At 41.2% G+C, this 9,482-nt stretch overlaps 1 pseudogene; it reads right to left on the bottom strand.

Annotated features, from left to right (window-relative positions):
- Nucleotides 1–1,406: 1,406 nt before the first annotated feature.
- LOC105709103 (large ribosomal subunit protein eL15-like) lies at nucleotides 1,407–2,027 on the bottom strand (annotated as a pseudogene).
- Between the last annotated feature and the right edge of the window lie 7,455 nt (nucleotides 2,028–9,482).

The following is a 9,482-nucleotide window of genomic DNA, read 5'->3' as shown; positions in this document are numbered from 1 at the left end:
CAGGGTCGAATAGCCGGTACATTACTCAGTGAAGCCAAGATACAACCAAGGGATGTAGTCAGAGAGTTAAAGAACCTCCCACCTGCCTAATAAGGTTATGTTGGACTGGAAAGAACTGGAACAAAGAAGAGAGTACACATTGTCTTGTCTTCCTATATCTTCTCCCTTGTGAAGAGCAGATGTCAAAAATTGTTGGGGGGAGACGAGCCATTTGAGCCTTTTGGGGATAACTGCTTTCAGTTAGTTTGGTTGCAGTTTTGGGGGTGGTTGAAATGTTTTGGTGTCTGGGAAGTCTCTGGGCTATGAAATGTGTAAACAAGGTACACTATAATTTGTATGAATACAGCCCCCTGGAGTTGTGCAGGGCACAGCTCTCCCAGGTGTACACAGCTTCCCTGGACTTGGAGGACTGCTTTCATGAGATCCCCTCAGCCGTAGGAGAATATAAGGGAACTCTCAAGTTTCCTTCTTGCTCGCCACCTCTGTTCACCAGATAGAACTTTCATCAAGGAACACATGTACACTAGACAGCAGCAACAACTCTCACAGTATTCTAGCAGGGACTAAAATGTGGTCGCTGGGCAAGGAATACCTCAATACGTGTCCTTAAAAAATGTACAATCTAGGGAAAAAGTAGAACATGTAAACAACCTGTATGACATAAGGCTAAATTATAAATACTGTAAACGGAGCACTAGAGAAAATAGCTCAGATGACAGAGTGGTCATTTTCTACAGGACTGACATAAGAAGGTATAAAATTTGAGCAAAGTCTTGAGGTATGATGTGACATCAGAGTAGTTAACTGCTATTATGAATGATGCTAACTCTCAGTGACTAAGCCTGATCAAATTTCCTTTCTGATGTCCTAGCCAAGCACAGTCTGCTCCATACAGTCATTCTGGGCCCCAAACTCCGCCCATGTTGTGGCTCCAGACTTTCATCTTTAACTGGCTTCACTGTTGCTTGGCATTATTCCTTGGGAGGAGGGGAGAAAAGAGTGAATAGATTGAAAAGACACATGTGCTGTTTCCTGCCTTAGCCTGGAAGTTACACACATTACTTCAATTCTCTTTCTTTCTTTCTTTTTTTTTTTACTCTTCTTTTAAAGAGTTTTTTTAACTCTTGTTTTAAAAAGTTTATTTTAAGCCTATTGTACCACACAGTATGTTTTATACACTGACATATAGCTCCCTAATAAGAAAAGCAAAGACAAAAAAGTTTGTCTTATTAGGAACAAGGTACACCATCACTTACTGTCTTCAAACATTATTGCACTTTAACTTTCTTCATTTGGCAAAGCATTCATGAAACAACCTGCAGACTAGTTTTAATGGACAAATAACACCTGTAAGCAGACATGACTGTCCTAAATTGCTTATTAGATATGAATTTTACAAACTTTACTTATATTAGCAGTAATGGTGGAGCTGGAGAGTAGTGCGCCTTCTCAAAGCTGCCTGGTGAGAACCACCAATAGTGTGGTGGAATTTCTGGCCCTTTCCAAGGCCACGGCTCTTTCGGCCTGCAGATGTCAGCCCAGGCATCTCCCTGTGCTTGTGGACTGGTTTGGTGATCCATTGGGTGTCAGGATTTCTTCTGATAGCTTTATGGAATGGATCAATGAGAATAACCTCAAAAAATTTGTATGTGGAATCTTCACCAACCCAGTAAGAATTCAGGACTCTTAGAGCCCCACAGTGGCATGCAGCTCACTCCTCTGCAATGAACTGAAGGTTTTGAGCAAACTTTAGCTGCTTGACATCATGATGGACAGGCTTGTGGTAAGTTCCACCATTAGGAACTGGGCATTTTTGGCCACCACAGTGAATGCAAAATTCTATATATAACGTAGCCTTGCTGGGTCTTGTAGCCCAGTTGGCGTGCTTTATCAGGCCAGGTGGGGTGAGGAGCCCTGTGGAGAGCAGAGAGCTGGCGGCACTGCCAGCAGCAGACCCTCAAAAGAAAGTGCATGACATCAGACTGCTTCTTTCTCCATAGTTCCTGGATGTACTTGTATCCACCCATCTTGGCTTACCTACTGGCTGCCACCAGAAGGAAAAGAAAGGGCACTTCCATTCTCTTTCTATTGGAGAAAAGCAGTCATACTGTCTAGATGCAAGAGGGCTGGAAAATGTAGTTTAATTATGGGCCCAGAAAGATAAAATGAGTTTGTTTTCACTTGCGTATGATTTTTATGGGAAAAGATTGGTGGAGGGACAGTATTCCAGCGATGAATGGGCATGAGATTTTGGAAAGCTATGGTCATGTTTCTAGAAATCCAGATAGCCTAGACATGGAATCCATGAGGAGCAATCAGGCTGAAAAGGGTTGAACTTTCCAGATTGAAGAGGGTATGGGATGTCATGATAAGAAACTTGGGCTTTGTTCTATAGGCAGTAGAAGGTCTGTGAAGTTTCTCATGAGAGAATGAATTAACCAAGCCATGTTAAAGGAGATTAATCAGCAGAGATTGTGCCCAGTGAGATAGGATAAGGCCAGGGCTGGAGCAACCCTGTTTTTCTCCAGCAGCAGGGTGTTTGCTGGAACAAGGATGAATCAGATGTTTAGAAACACACAGTGCCCAGAGACCATGCAGCATGGAGGCCAAGAGAGGTGCCTTAGGTCCAAAGTCTCTAGTTTGTGAGGCCTCCTGGATCTTCTTAACCCATGATTCTGAGAGATGCTCTTGTTTCCTTCCAATGTATTCCATCTTTTTTCCTTAAGATATCTTGAATGGCTTCTCTTCCTTTCAAATGAAGGAACCTGGATTAAGATGAAGTTGTTGGAAAGAAGATTTGAGAATTTATCTGTCAGACAAAGAAACCAAACCTGTGGGTGAATTTAAGCTCCACCCACCATCCCTTGCCCTGTCTGCTAACACAGCTCATCTTAGCTGTCTGAGCAGAATTGGAGAGAACAAGTGGTCTGCATGAGCCAGGTATGAGAATGGACACTTTGGTCTCTGCCGTGACTTGTGGGTCATGGGGTTGATAGCCCAGGAGGGTAGGGAGGATCCCAAGGCCTAGAAGGTCATATAGAGGGAAAATGTGCACATGACGCAGGAGATTCTGGGAACTTGATTCTAAGAGCCCCTCCCTGGGTCTTGTTCTCTTCTAATTGCAGCATCCTCACTTTAAATTGCTGTTTAAGATAAATGAGAAGATAATAACTAATAAAATTTATTTTGCATTGATAACTTAGCATGTGCCAGGCACCTGATACACACTTTCATTATGTGTATGAACCTAATTATGTTATAGGAACCTAACAACCCCTTGAAGTTTGGTACAGATGGGGAAGTTGAATTTTGGTGATATTAAGTAGCTTGCTCCAGGTCATGTAGAGAGCAAGAGTCAGAGCTGGGATGTGCACTAGGCAATCTAACACCAAATCCCATCGTAAAATTGGCATACAAAATTGCCTCCCATTTGATTACTGTTTCTTCGAATGTTTGCTTTTCTCCTCCAGATGATACAATCTTCCCAATATGCTCCTTTTTCCTTGGATTGAGCTGAGTGAACATTGACAGATCTTGCTCTTTAGCTGAAGTTCTGTGGTCTTTATGCAGACCACCATGCTCCTGCCTACATTTTTAGGAACAGTTTTATTTCCGTAATTATTTTTTTTCCCCACTAATCACATTTATATCTTTGTCGCTTTCATGGAATTTGGAGGGTGCGCTAATACCTTGTGATTATTTGAGAATTTTCTCTTTCCCCCCACTTTTTTTTTCTTTTTGGTTAATACGTCTTTCTACCTTTGCCTGGGATGTCCCTCACACCTGGATACTTCCCACCCACCTCCAGAACTTAGTTCAAGGAGAACTTTGTAAACCAGCATTGCTTAAATCCTTGGGTAGAATTAATCATGCCCTCCCTTGGGTCCTCAGTGGATCCCATAAAGCTATTGAGTCTTTCCAAACTGTTAATTGCTCTTGCAAAGATTCTCTTATAAGTGTAATATTTTCTCATCTGATTCCTTTTCTAGTACTTAGCACAGCACTGAACACAGTAGAAACTTAAAAAGAAAAAGGAGGAGGGTTGTTGAATTTAATTCAGTTCCCAAATTCAACAGGATGAGAAAATAAATGAGGAACACTTTAGTGTTCAGAGGGATCTAAGGATATTTAGTCTGGGGGAGAAAAAACCAGGAAGAGTATAATGTCAAATATCCTAAGGGCTATCAGATTCTGTGCTGCTTCCAAAAGCACAATTCAAAGTAATGGGTAGAAGTTGGAAGGAGATTTTCCCTTAGTTTGAGAACTAATTTTCTAATTATAGATGCCTAGCAATACAACAGTTTACCATAAACACAATCACGAGTTCCCCAAACAAAGCAGCAAGAACAAAACAAACAATCCCATCAAAAAGTGGGCTAAGGACATGAATGGACAATTCTTACAAGAAGATATATGAATGGCCAAAAAACATACGACAAAATGCTCAACATCAGTAATGATCAGGAAAACGCAAATCAAAACCACAGTGCAACCACCTTACTCCTGCAAGAATGGCCATAATAAAAAAAAATAGATGTTGGTGCGAGTGTGCTGAAAAGGAAAGTTTTACACTGTGGGTGGGAATGTAAACTAGTACAACCACTATGGAAAACAGTGTGGAGATTCCTTAAAGAACTAAAAGTAGACCTACCATTTGATCCAGCAATCCCACTCTTGAGTGTCTATCCAGAGGAAAAGAAGTCATTATATGAAAAAGATACTTGCACACATGCCTGTTTATAGCAGCAGAATTTTCAATTGCAAAAATATCGAACCAGCCCAAATGCCCATCCATCAAGGAGTAGATGAAGAAAATGTGGTATATATATACACCATGGAATACTACTCAGCCTCAAAAAGGAATGAAATAATGGCATTTGCAGCAACCTAAATGATACTGGAGACCGTTATTCTAAGTGAAGTAACTCAGGAATGGAAAGGCAAACACGATATGTTCTCACTCATATGTGGGAGCTAAGCTATGAGGATTCTCGAGCTTGTAATCTCAGCACTTTGGGAGGCCAGGGCAGGCAGATCACTTGAGGTCAGGAGTTTGAGACCAGCCTGAACAACATGGTAAAACCCCATCTCTACCAAAAATACAAAAAAATAGCTGAGCGTGATGGTGGGCACCTATAGTCCCAACTACTTGGTAGGCTGAGGCTGGAGAATTGCTTGAACCCGGGAGGTGGAGGTTGCAGTGAGCCGAGATTGTACCACTGCACTCCAGCCTGGATGACAGAGTAAGCCTCTTTCTAAAATAAAATAAAAATAAAAAAGAGATACAATGGACTTTGAGAACTTGGGATAAAGACTGGGAGGGATCATGAGGGATAAAAGACTATACACTGGATGTACACTACAGTGTACACTGCTTGGGTGATGGGTGCACCAAAATCTCAGAAATCACCGCTAAAGAACTTATTCATGTAACCAAACCAAACACCACCTGTTCCCCTAAAAACCTATTGAAATTAAAAAACAAACAAACATGAATCATGAAGCCATGAATCCATCAAGTAAAATCTTCAAGCATAGACTGACCAAGCCTACTGATGGATGCACTGAGGAAAGAATGCACTACTCCATTCAGAGGAACATTGAACCAGACCACCTCAGAAAGATGGTGCATGAAGATTTCGGGTTGTTAAAGTATAATTTCAAAACAATTAAGAACATGACTAATCTGTATATAGAATGAAGAAGCATCAAGACTTTTATTTCACTTTCTAATGAGGGAACAGGTGGTAAAACCAATTCAAATGAAAATTAGAAGGATTGGAACTGTCTCCACCAGAAAACACAATCTGGTATGTCTACTGAATTTGAAGCAAAACTGGTTAATGCTCTACAGGGTATTAAAATATAACCTTTAGGGTTATCTTTTTTACTAGACAAAATTTATTTGCATCTCCACTTGGCAAGGTCTACAAATTAACATGTAACTTTACAGAGACTGAACCGTTACCTACTATAATAAGTAGAAAAAACAAAGTCACAGTCCCCTAAAAAATTTAATAACACTTGGGCGAGCCTGTTAAACAATAGCCTAGGGTATTAGTTTCCTAGAGCTGTTATAACAAATTATAACTGACTGAGTAGCTTAAAACAACAGAAATTTATTCTCTCAAGAGGCTAGAAACCTGAAATCAAAGTATTGGCAGGATTGCATCCTTCTGGAGGCTCCGGGGGACAATCTGCCCATGCCTATCTCCCAGCTTCTGGTAGCTGCTGGCCATTGATATGGTTTGGGTGTGTGCCCCAGCCAAATCTCACATTGAATTGTAATTCCCAGTGTTTGAAGAGGGGCCTTGTGGGAGGTGATTGGATCATGAGAGTGGATTTCCCTCTTGCTCTTCTCATGATAGTGAGTGAGTTCTCACAAGTCTGGATTGTCTATAAGTATGCAGCACCTCCTGCTTCACTCTCTTCCTCCTACTCCAGCCATGTAGGATGTGCCTGCATCCCCTTCACCCTCTGCTATGATTATAAGTTTCCTGAGGCCTCCCCAGCTATGCTTCCTATAAAGCCTGCAGAGCTGCGAGCCAATTAAACCTCTTTTCTTTGTAAATTACCTAGTCTTGGGTAATTCTTTATAGCAATATGAGAACAGATTAATACACCATCCTTGGCCTTCTTTGCCCTGTAGACATGTCACCCTCTACCTCTGTCATCACATTGTGTTATTCAGGACACCAGTCATATTGGATTTAGGGCCCAACCTACTTTAGTGTGACTTCATCTTAGCTAATTACATCTGCAAAACCCTACTTCCAAATAGGGTCACATTCCGAGGTTCTGGGAGGAACGTGAAATTTTTTTTTTTTTTTGAGGAAGTGATTATTCAACTCAGTATACCCTGTGAGACATTCTACCTACTCTTTTGCCTTATTTCCAAGTTTTAAGTACTTTTCATACCACGGGTAGTTGCTTACTTTCCCAGTCTCTCTTTCCACTGGTATCTCATGCATGTCGTTAGACATTCAGCTGGAGCTAGCTCTTTATTTAATGATACCATACAAAGGAAAGATATTACATATGTTTCTAATAAAAAATGTAAGAAATGGATCAAATAAAAATGCTTGAATGTAATGATACAAAAGCCTTGATTTCCAGCGCGAGTCTCTAGTTGCTCAGTTACTATTTTGGGAAAAATCATTTTCATGAGCTGTTTTTGTGTGTAACATGTCCCTGGAATTATTAAGGCAGACGCAGGAGAGTCAGTCTTGGCACGCATTAAGAACAGGGGAGGGAATTTTAAGTTATATGGGCAACTCTCCACCCCTCCCATTTTATGTTTAAATAAAAGCTTTTTCATAGGCTGTCCACTGGGCAGAATTTAGTTGTTGTTGTTTTTTAACAGAGAAGTTACTAGCACTTACCAAGGTTAGCCTCTGCAGCAAGACTCTGCAAAATTTTTTGGGGGAAGTAGGGGGCCCTTTTTTTTTTCCAAGACAGAGTCTTGCTCTGTCACCCAGGCTGGAGTGCAATGGCAAGATCTCAGTTCACTGCAACATCCACCTCCCAGGTTCAAGCAATTCTCCTCCCTGAGCTTACTGAGTAGCTGGGATTATAAGCACATGCCACCTTGCCCAAATAATGTTTGTATTTTTAGTAGAGATGGAGTTTAACCATGTTGGCTGGGCTGCTCTTGAACTCCTGACCTCGTGATCTGCCTGCCTTGGCCTCCCAAAATGCTGGGATTACAGGCATGAGCCACGAAGCCTGGCTGGAGCCCTTCTTAATACTACAAATGTTAGATGAGTAGGGATTCATCACCCTGCTCCACTTCCCTATCACAGGGAAGATTCTATATTCATTTAATAGGAGCTTTTTTGACTAGACTTTCTTCTAAAAATCCTGGTTGGCAGAGATGATTACTAAATTAGGATACGCATAAATGGGAGATGAAGGAGATTAAGACTCATCTCCTACCTTTCACTGATGAGATATCAACTTATCAAAGTCTTTCTGATGAATTAAGATGGCCCCAACTCAAGGCTGGGATGGATCTTCAGACATAGGCATTCAGCTGACCTGTGCACCATTCAGCTAAAGAATGCCACTCTCCTCCAGCCTCTATCTGGATCTTTTTAGTTTCATCGAACCTCAGTCTCAATTTAAGCTTTGATGATCAAAAGTCAGGAAGTCATCTACCAACCCCAACGAAGGCAAAGAGAAACACAGGCCTTTCTCTCTGAATGGGAAAAGAGAAGGGGAGGATTTTAGAGAGGAAAATATAAAACTGATATTTCAAAAAATTAACCTGCTACTTGTGGATTAAGAGCCCACCTAAAAGGAATTCAAAAGTAAATAAAATAGTCCTACCCTCTCGAAATGAATAATCTACATACCAAAATAATAACCAAAAGGGCCACTATAATAAAAGTTGTGCTGGATATATAATCAAAGTACTATGAGAATCTATAAAAGAGTAAAACTTCCAGGCTAGGGAGTTTCAAGGAAGCAAGTTTCTGATGACATATGTCTACTTTTATATTTATATTAATTTTGGTTCTTTTGTCCACTGTGTGCCACACTTGCATACTTAGTTCCATTCATTTGTAAAATTCTGCAGATACAAAGCAAATTGTAGCTACTATACAGGCTTGCCTTATTCAGCAGCTCAGTGCTCAGCCGTCCATCTGTCTATGGAGTCTATCTGTATAGCCAGTCAGCCAGACACAGCTCTTAGGGCTTGATAAAGCTTAGTTTGACTGGTTATTCATTCTGGAAGCCCGATTCCCCTTTTAGAACAAAAGTGCTGCCTTGAACCCAGCTGTGACTGGATACTTTGCTGAGACTTATCAAGTCTCCTTCTCAGAAATAGAACTTTGCATAATACCATGCCCAGGCTGAGATCCTGCTCCCCACTCTCCTTGTGTGACAACTGGCCACTATCTGATTCTGGATTCTGTACCACTATGTGCTACCCATCAGAGTGGAAAATTGCTAAAATCTGATGTGCTGTGTCAGAAACACCACGATAACGCCAGGAAGTTCTAAAATAAAAAGCTATGAAAAGCCAAAAAAAAAAAAAAGATGGCACCAACCCAGATGAAGTCCACTGATGGCCATCCAGAACCCAAATGGGAGAGAGATTGATTTGGAATGTCTCTATCTATCTATCTATCTATCTATCTATCTATCTATTCATCCAGTCATCCCATTCATCCAACCATCCATCCATCCATCCATCCATCCAATGCAAGACAGGCGAGCCCCCAAATTGGGGCTTAGCTCAGGAAAATTCTTATCTTTGCCCAGGAAAGAATTCAAGGGTGAGCTGGTGGTGTTAGCTAATCTTTTATTGAAGGGTACTGCTCCTTGCAGAGCAGGGCTAACTCACAGGCAGTGTGCCCAGAGTCAGCAACATACGGGTTCTTAGCAACTGTGTTTATTCTCACTTATACCCACTTTCAAGCTCATGCAAATTTGGGGGCAGATTATTGCACATTGAAGTGGATTATTTAGAACTTTTA

This window comes from Aotus nancymaae, unplaced genomic scaffold (genome assembly GCF_030222135.1).
Source record: "Aotus nancymaae isolate 86718 unplaced genomic scaffold, 86718_ANA_hifiasm-v0.15.2.pri h1tg000048l, whole genome shotgun sequence".
Classification (NCBI taxonomy): Eukaryota; Metazoa; Chordata; class Mammalia; order Primates; family Aotidae; genus Aotus; species Aotus nancymaae.
The sequence above is the reverse complement of the archived record's forward strand: the minus strand, read 5'-3'. Positions and strand labels throughout refer to the sequence as shown.